The 10047-nt window shown below is 39.1% G+C and overlaps 1 pseudogene across 1 annotated transcript; it reads left to right on the forward strand.

The window, feature by feature from the left end:
• Nucleotides 1-564: 564 nt before the first annotated feature.
• Nucleotides 565-5776, forward strand: LOC148726325 (uncharacterized; annotated as a pseudogene). The gene is made up of 6 exons (XR_015989397.1): nucleotides 565-963; nucleotides 1983-2045; nucleotides 2417-2487; nucleotides 4650-4709; nucleotides 5415-5464; nucleotides 5570-5776. The product of XR_015989397.1 is annotated as an uncharacterized LOC148726325 (transcript).
• The last annotated feature ends 4271 nt before the right edge of the window (nucleotides 5777-10047 follow it).

Genomic DNA, 10047 nt, shown 5'->3' on the forward strand with positions numbered 1-10047 from the left:
TTTAATCTTTTTACCCTGCAAAAAAAGATCCAAGATAAGAGGGTGTGTGGAAGCCCCCTCTTTTCATCTCTCTTGCATGACAACTGACAAAAAGAATTTCCATAGCCTTGAGTGTAGACAAATTTCACAAATTATCACATCCTCTAGCATTTTGCAAGAGAGATGATCATTTATTTTTGCAGTGTTCTTTGCGTCAATATGTTGGATGTTCTCCTTTTTTTATCTCTTGGCATTTTACTTTGGTGTTTCCTTCTCATTGTGTTTTGTTTCCTCTCTCTTTTTCTTTCCATTTTGTCCCTTTTTGCTTTTTGCCAGATTTGCATTCCATGAAATTTAATTCCCCATTGTGTGGGGATCCCATTAGAACCACCAAATGGGTCCCTTATGAGACCTTGCAGGATCTTGGCAGGATTCCTGAAGATGGAGAATTTCAGAAGGGTTAACAGAAACATCAGCCATGAAACTCTTTACAGAGGCCAAATTACATTATGAACTCAGTTGATAAAACCCAAATTATCTTGCGAGGGTTTGGTGAGCTTTAATACTGTTTTCCCTTTTTTATTACTACATGAAAGGTCAGATTGAGAAAGTTGGCAGATTTTTAAATTAAGATAAAATGGGGATAACATTCAAGACTGAATTTCTTAGTACAAGGCCTTATTTCACAACGTCAAGTCATCGAAGTGAACCAAAACACTGCACATTGCATGGACTTAAGGAAAGCTGTGCACTAGTAGTGTGGGTAGCCTGTGGAAAGATGAAGGTTACCGTGCATCCCTGGAAACGAAAACAAAATCAACATGGCGGACCTAGCAACGGTGAGTTTTTCAGGAAGTTCTGCCGAAACCATCGAGAATGCGAATGCTTTCTGGAAGTGTATAGATCCTCCCCCGGAACAGAAGTCTACATTAGTCGTCAGTGGAATAAATCACCGCCTAAAAACAGCACCTCATACCGGAAACGGTTCGTTAAAATACTCTTTAAAAATTAATCTTGGGAACAGCGGTTACCTCTCGTTAAAGATCTTACGGCCTCAAGTGCAAATTCGCGGTTCTGACGCCTTCTAGAGGTGTGGGAAATAAACACTTACAGGAATCTGCCCAAAGGTTTATTCGGATGCTAACCATTATTCATTTAGTAAATATGATCAAATCATTATCAAGAAGGAATACGCAAGAACTGACAAATCCTCTCAAATATAATTTTTTTCACAGAATAGTTGATTCCTGGAATCTTTTGCCCTTTGATACTCGGAGAGCAGGAAGTGTAAATAGTTTTAAGGCAGGTCTTAAGAAGTATTTAGTGGATAATATATCTAATTCATATATTCGGTGGAATTTTTGTAATAATTATGTCTAGTTTAAAACATATGTAATATATTTTTAGCCTATTTAACTTTGGTGATCTGTTTTCAGTTGGGTTATTAAGGGACCTAATATTATTTAGAGGGAGGGGGGGGAGGGGTTGGCGGAAATCATTAATAAACTTCTCAAAAACTTCAAGTCCCCTCTTTATTGGTGACACACTTTTTATTGCCCCCCCCCCCCCCCCACTTAACTCTTTAAACTAATTTTTTGGCAGATACTAAGATACTATACCAAAACATTTTTTGTAAACCAAAATGAAATGTTATTAAGACGTAGTTATACATACTTTCCCTATTCAAACCAAGTTCCAACCCACAAAATAACACAAAATTGCATACCCAGAAATGACGAAACTAGGTGGCCCTTCGGCCAGATCTTGTTTAGATTGAGTCTTTTGTTTGTCAGAGTCTCCAATTAAAACATAAAAAGTCAATTTTGCTGGTATTGTTATTGCAGAATTTTATTTGGTCCCCCCTTTTTATGTGCACACAAAATTTTGGTAGCACCCTCATCTCATTTCCACCCACCCCCCCGCCCTCCCTGTAAATAATGTTAGGTCCCTAACTTCAATTTGAGTTTGGGTAATGGCAATTCGAATTGATCCTTTAATTGCAGGCAAGAAATTAGCTGGAACCTATCAGACACACAGAACTTTGTTGGAAATGGAAAATGATCCAAGTAAGTGAATTTCAGTTACAACTCCTCCTTTTTTCCACCAATTGGGGTTCTAAATGTTAAAAACCACTTACTTACACGAGGTCTAACCTTAACCTCGGTTTTTACACAATCAGTGGGCCTTAGGCTTTCTCCATAAAAGGGTTGATTTAATGAAATAAATGTCCTTCCACTGGTAGTTTTGACCCTCTGGACACTGTTTATACAAATAAATCTTCGGCTAAAAGTGTCAGCTAAATTTAAGGATTATTTAGGGATGCAGTGTGTTAAATAATGACTAAACTTTGTTTAGATATTTAGACCCCTAGGCTTCAATATAAAAAAAGTTGTCTCGACTTTTCCATGTTGAATATTAAACTTCATCTTGTTTTTAGGACTTAAAACCCATTTGGAGGATGCTCAGAAGGGAAAAGAACAGGAACTCGCCGACTATGTGCAAAAAATAGTGAGAAGACTTTTTGAATTTTGGTAGTTTTTATACCCAATATGTAGATAGTTTGGTGAACATACCATGACTTAGAGACTTATACAATTTACCTTTGGACTGTTGGGTGTGTTACATCTGTCTGTTTGGTTCAAGTTGTGGTGTCTTTTCTAGCGCCTTTGGTAAAGCTTAAATTATTATGGTTTATTAATTTTTATTGTTTTGAGCCCTGTGCGAGGCAAGTAGATGTTATAAGAGCACCAGATTGCCACTGAGTTTCACTCTGGCTTGATAGAAACATTAGACCTCTAATTCAGCAGATGATTAATTCATTATGGGTTTAAGTATGGTCAGCTAAGATCCTGGTGTGGCAATATCAGGATAATAGTTTGCCGCACAATGCTAAAAGAGGTAAAGCCTGTTTATGAGCCAAACACTTAAATCTGGTTTCCATATATAGCATGAATTGACTAGGAGTATTTCTACTCCTCCCTGGATCACAGGATTACCCCCAGAATTAAATTCACCAGTATCCATTTATTCCCCTGGGTGAACAGTGCTCAAAATTAAAAAAAATCCAGGTTGTCCCTATTTCAAAAGCTGGGCAACCAAAGCCGTGAATTTGGTTCCCCTGATGAATCCTTGGTTGCCCAGTAGAAAAACCCACACATTTAAGTGCACTACTCAAAAAAACGTCCATTTTTACGCCGTGTAGAACTTGAGGTGTAATCACATGGTGGTCAAGCTTGAACTAATCCCATAGTTCTTAGTGTGCGGCAATGGTTTTTGTGGAAGTCTGGGTTTAAGTTGTGGCATATTCAAAGTGGTGTCTTTGATCTTGATCACCTCCAGACAAGAAACTTTGTGTTTTTCTCTTACACTTTCATACCAGGCAATGTTTTATAAAATTTACAGATATCCAAAACACACGAAAATGCTCAGCTGAGGCAAATTATTATTAACTTCACACTACCGGACATTGACAAAAGAAAACCATCACGTAGGTCAGGTGCTGTTTATGGTTAATTCATTTTCTATTTTTGGTGGGGTTGTCCGTTTTTTTTTTTTTGGTCTGGACAACCAGCCTCTTAATTTTACTAAAAATTGGTTGCCTGGCAAACTTTTTGGTCGTCTTGGACAACCAGACGACCACTAATTTCGAGCACTGGGTGAAGAGAGGCACTGAGAGAGTAAAGGGTCTTGCCCAAGAACACAACACTGTCCCTGGCCAGGGCTCGAACCCAGACCACTTGATCTGGAGTCAAGTGCACTTAAACCATGAAGCTACCAATTTCCTCCTGAACTATAGGATAGTATATATGGTCAGCTGAGATTCTGGTGTTGCAATAGCAGGATAATAGTTTGCCACCTGCTAGCTAGGTGGCAGTAGGTAAGGTAAAGTCTGTTTATGAGCCTAGTGGCCCATTAGGCTGGTGCTTAATTCCGGTTTCTGTAGCATGAAGTGACTAGGAGTATTTCTACTCCCCCCGGATGGGATGCCAGTCCATTGCAGGGTTACCCCCAGCATTAAATCGCTGGTACCCATTTATACATCTGGGTGAAGAGAAGCAATGTGAGAGTAAAGTGTCTTGCCTAAGAACACAACACAATGTCCCGGCCGGGGCTCTAACCCGGACCACTCGATCCGGAGTAGAGCACTCTAACCATGAGGCCACCACTCCTCCACACCGCTAGGTGGCAGTGCTGTCAGAAAATTGCCAACTGGTATGTTGTGTTGTATGTATTTACATATGTCACATAGTAACAGTATGAACATGTGGGGCTCTTCACTAACAGAATCCAACTATGTATAGCCACAGACTAGTAGAAATTCAGTTTTGCCCAGTGGTTTTATATTTCCAATAGCCAATTTGGATAGTAAACAGACTGAAACAGTTGTAACATCTAAGTTGTCACGAGCCACTAGCCACAAGTAACTTGAAAAGTTAGTGCGGTGTCCTGATAAAAATTATCTTCCTTGCCACAGTTGTTCAAAAGATGGATACTGTTTTTGACTCAGTGCAAAAATCTCTCTAGGATCGATAGATAGCACTGCAGTTTTTGTGAAATCTTATCTGCTGGATAGCATTTCCTTGCATGTCTGCTCTTTGAACACCTGGTGACAGATTTAAGAGGTCAAGTCCAGACTGATCTTAATCTTGAAGTGTCTTTGCATCTTGCAGACTTCATTTAGAGAAGAAGCTCAACAGACACTGGCCAAACGAAAGGATGAGAGATTTAAGGTGAGTTTCTTTTGTGTGTGTGCATACTGCCGTTACCATGCAGGCCGTGCCATGTTTGGGGAAACAGTCATGACATTTGTTGTTTAGGGAGAAGGGAGTAAAAACTTCCAGTCCAAACTTTGTAGAAATTTGTATTGATGAAAAAGAATATGTTTTGAAATAACCACAACATGTGGATTAAATTAAAATCTGAGAAACTTCTCAAAGAAAGAAAACTCAGAAATACTCCATAAAAACAAACAACAAAAGGTGTGTGTGTGTGGAACATGTCACTCTGTCTATCTTCAATGTCAAGGTTAAAGTGCCTTGACATGATTGGCTAATTTGTAAAATCATGCTGGCCGCATGTAAATACAAACAGAATTCAAAAGGAGGAGAGGAGGGGGAAAACTGTATTTTAAATTTCAAAAAAGAGACAGTTTTTTTTCAGGGGGAGGTCAAGGTGTTTTGGTTGTGTCTCCATGAAATTAACCTTGTGGCCTCTCCCCCCTAAAGCTCTCTAGTATTCTTCAGTGGAAGTCAGTTTCTTACAGTTCCCTCCCTCCCCCCCCCCCTTATACTCTTTTAGTAACGACTGATCCCCCTTCTGTTCCCCTGAAAACCATGTGATCCCTCTAAATCTGAAGATTCTCCCCCTCCCCCCCCCACAGGTGAAAATGTCACAATTAATTAACAAAACCAATATCTTCGATTTACCTTGAGCAGAAAGAAGCAATTTCACATCGTCAGCCCTGAGACCTTGTCTTCAATATCTCGTAAGTGGGAAAGTTCGCAATGTCTTTTGTGTTTTGTTACAGCGTAGTCTTACTACAATTTTCTCCAAATTTATGTATTTGTTTTTTGTTGTATTTTTTTTATAGAGAGTCCAGTGAAGAAGATGACGAGGCTGTAGAAGCCATGGCAGAAATCGATAAGTTTGAGGATAATCTTAAACAGAAGGAAATTATAAAACCAGAGTAGACATTACCTTTCTGAAAGTTATCCTCATTTCTTGTAAATCGGAAAACAATCTTGCCACTGTACATAGCAACTGTAAGAAATGTGAATAAAGTTAAATTTTCAATGCAGAGTGTTGGTTGGCAATTATACGCCAAAATGTCAAAATTGTCATTGAACAGAGAGTTTTAACAGCATTAAACTGCAGTAACCTTGATGTTATGCAAACCGACCAAGAAGCAGTCCAGGGTCTGCATAAATTTATCGAATTCTCGTTATAAACATTAATTTTTTCGGTCCACTAACCGCATAACTGGATGAGCACGCTACACGCAGGGCCTGTGAGATTATTTCAGCCCTCTTGACTCTTCACCTTCTTTGACGCAAACTAAGAGACTTGCCTACAGAATAAATACAAAAGTACATTTTTTTTGCCGCATTCCACGATTCCTTTTTCTAATCTTGCGGTCTTGCCACAACTTCCCATTTTTCTCTATTTCTTCTTTATATTAAGATGCTATTTAAGAGCGACTGATACGAAGAGATTCTTGAGTGACTCTCGGGTAAATTTATTTGCACAATCAACAAACTAGACCGCAGCAGTTCTTCCTTTTCGGCGAAGTCCGTTTCGTGAATAAAAAGGTTTGCGAAAAAAAGGAGGGAAGGCTGCAAGAAAAGGTAAACAGAAATTTTTGATAAAACTGACCAGGAACTTCATAAAGACAACTTATGTTGATGAGGTCATGGAAATACGGAAAAAGTCTTCAATTGCTTAATTGTTCTTATCATTTGTTAGCCGTTTGAAGACGAACCCGAAGTTGAATTGTAACATCGTGCTCCTTCCGTTATCGCAAAAATAACAAAATAAGGAGATTGATTAACGTCTGCCTAGTGTCAGTACATCTCGACAGACAGACAGACAGACCTGGTTTCGCTTTCAGTTCTAAATAAGACCCTTATGGGTCTTACGATAAGACCGCCGTTGAGTAAAATACAAGTTCCTCCGAAATTTTCGACAAGACTCCCGAACTTTGGTAAGGAAGTGACGATGTATTTTAGTGACTGCGTCATGTAGTTGGGATTTAGAGCAAAACTTACTGCTAGATTTTACACATTTTGTTTTTTTTTTTCCCCAATCGCGACAAGCACGCTTTAAGTTATGACTATTCTTCCAGATTGCACCGATACTTAGACGCAGTTCGGACGTCGTGCTTCTGCCGTCATAGGTTTATCAACTTTGTTTAGCGGTTGATAAAAGCATAGGAAGGGACGTTTGTTTGCACATAAAATCGTGCCAGTGAACACTGAAAACTGAGTGGGGAGGGGGGGGGGGCATGACGTCATCGAATGTGAAAACTGGTGCGAAACCAGCTCATAGTGTAGTCGCTATGTTTAAGAGTCTTCACTTCGCCTTGAAACGACGAAACGACATAGCGAAAAGACGAAACGACATAACGAAACGATGAAACGCCATGACGAAATGGGAAAAGGACAAACGACGACGAACCGATGTGGTCGATGAGGAGTCGGACTCGTAAAACGACGACTCGGAATCAAAGAGACCAGCCGACGCATCGACCTGATAAGACGACGAAACGAACTCACGAAGTTATGAGTCGACTTTTAATACGGTGACTCGAACTCTGAAAACAACGACTCGACTAGTAGTAACGGCGGGCGGAAACGACGAAACGCCATAACGAAACGACGAGTCGAACATTTTGTCGACGATCTACCTTCATAGCCCGCGGGATATTCGACTGTGGGCTCGCTTGTCCTTCGAAGTTGAGTAGTGAAATCAAGCATTTAACGGCTAACCACTTTGTAACCTACAATTTACCAATTTTTCAAGTAAACAGTAATATAGCTTTTTCAGTAATCGCAACAATTCTAATTCGACCTATCACGTGTTAATGAAACAAATAAACTGTAGTTTTAATGCATCCTTTAGCTGTTAACATCCATTAATTCTATTACTTAATTTTGTCTCTAAACGTTTTAGAAAGAAAGCGTGGATATCGATAATCAACGCTGAAAATATCTATCGCGCATTATAAACGTAAAATCTCCAAGAATATTAGTGTCCCATTTTCAACCTCCCATTTTATTTTCCCGTTCCCCATTCCACATTTCTATTTTCTTTCATCTATTTCCCATTCCCCGTTCGCCATTGGCCATTTCTATTCTCCATTATCTATTTCCCATTCCTCATTCCCCATTCCCCATTCGTCGTTTTACATTCCCATTCTCCATTACTTATTCTTCATTCCCCATTCCTCTTTCAATATTCTCCATTTACTATTCCTTATTTTCCATTCCTTATTCCCCATTCCTCGTTTTCCATTTTCCATTTCCTATTCCCCATCACCCGTTCTTTATTACCAATCTCCACCTTTAGTAACATCCGTTTGCATAAAGTTCTCAATTACCGCGATTTGACCTCATTTGGGAGGTTTTTCAATCGTCACGTGCTCGTCTCAAGATGTGGCTATTCTTTCAGCTAGGATCACAGCGATACTTAGGCAATTTCTTGACGTAATGATTTCAGTCGGTTGAACGCCGCGATAAATATTTCGATGCTGAATTCTTTACAAGCGTTCCAAATTCGCCAATAATCATGGAATAGTGAGAACGGCGTCATACAGGCCAATTCTTCGCTCTCGCGGTGAACCGTTTCGTCTTTCATGTTTTGCTGAAGAGCGAAGATTTCTATAAGATTTCAGAGAGAAATTACCGAGAAACTGGTGAGATTGCACGATTAATGGAAAACAGGAACAGCCAGTGAAGCCTTATCAAAACAACTACTTGATAATGTAGTCCAGTGTTGACAACAATTAAATTGAATTTTGTGTTACTACACCGATGTTGTCAGCCAGTTCAATGTTGGCTTAAGAGTCCCACGTTGACAGCGGCCAAGTTGGATGTTAATTCATTTCTTTCAATTTTAGAATCAGTCGACTAGAGTTACCCAGAATGAAACAAGTCTGATTTACCTAAATAGAATTGTATAACTAATAAATTAATTATTAATTATTAATTATAATTGTATTTAATTATTAGTTAATTATAAATTATAACTAATTAATAAGTATAGAATTGTATTAAAGTATATAGAAACTGGAGATGGTTGAGAAGGATAGCTTGACAGTCCTTGGTGCGTGCTTGGTATGGTGTGCTTGCACTGAAGCTAGTTTTCCCCGTCATTACGACCCAGCAAATATATTCAATACTTTTGTGTCATTCGCAGAAACTCTGTCAAACTCCATAAGGGAGTTACGTTTGACTCACTCGCTCGCAAAACCTCCTTCGTTCGTTTTCGGAAAACAAACTCGTGCGCAAATATCGTACGGTCAGCACTTTCCACGAAAAAATCTATAAATTTTGGTAATGTAGCACTGAGACGCGAAGTCAGTGAAAGGTACGCTGCTTCTATTTTTCGCGTTTAACTCTTTAACTCATTTCAGTGACAAATACAGAATTTCTCCTTTCAATATGGATACAACATCAAGCGGACCACAGGCAGCCCAAGCTCCAGTTGTGAGATGATCACCTTGCGAAAATATACAAGTTTGTAGGGGAATATTTACGACGGCTCTTGGAAAGTAAAAATACCATTAAATTCTCGATGAAAATACCTCACCTTACTTCCACAGTGCATTACATTTTGTCTGAGCGCTTACTTTGTTGAAACGAGCCCATCTTAGCGCGTTATCCATTTCTAGGTTTCCTGCTCTTTCTCTTTCGATATTCTGGTCGATTTTTGGGTCAACAGTCGAGTTTTGTTTGTGAAAGTGCTATAACAAATAGAAGCCAGACTAGTTCGTGTCGGAATAAATTTTGGCCTCGCGAGATGTCAGATTTATTGTCTAAAACGTAAATCTGATATAAGTAGTCATTACAGAGTTTTAATTTGTTAAGCTCTAGCAAAGGTGAGGGAACGGTCAAAAAAGGAATTACGTGCTCATAGGGCAAAAACACATAAAATGAAACCATGTGACACCTCCCCATATATAATGACTGATTCCTAAGTATAAATTTTTCACCCGCTCTGTTCCTTACAAACTGTCTGTGATGGTCCAAAGTTGGAGGTGCATTTAACAACGTACCATAACCCTTCAACTCCCTCAAGTGATCAACACAGAATTTTTCCTCACAAGATCAGCACAATGTCAAGCAGACAAGTGATGAGAATAAAAAAGATGTAAATTACGGAGTATTTGTTGATCCTATACCAAAATCTCCAAATTCACATTGTAATAATTGTATGGCAGATAGTAAAGGGAGTTACAAACGAGATCTTGGCAGTGTATAAGGGTAGTGGACCTAAATAATTTGGATACTTGTTGCGTAACATTTGCATTTTTCGGTTTACATTTCATGATCTGTTGGATTCAGTCATACG

The sequence above is a fragment of the Stylophora pistillata genome, chromosome 7 (genome assembly GCF_964205215.1).
Source record: "Stylophora pistillata chromosome 7, jaStyPist1.2, whole genome shotgun sequence".
Taxonomy (NCBI): Eukaryota; Metazoa; Cnidaria; class Anthozoa; order Scleractinia; family Pocilloporidae; genus Stylophora; species Stylophora pistillata.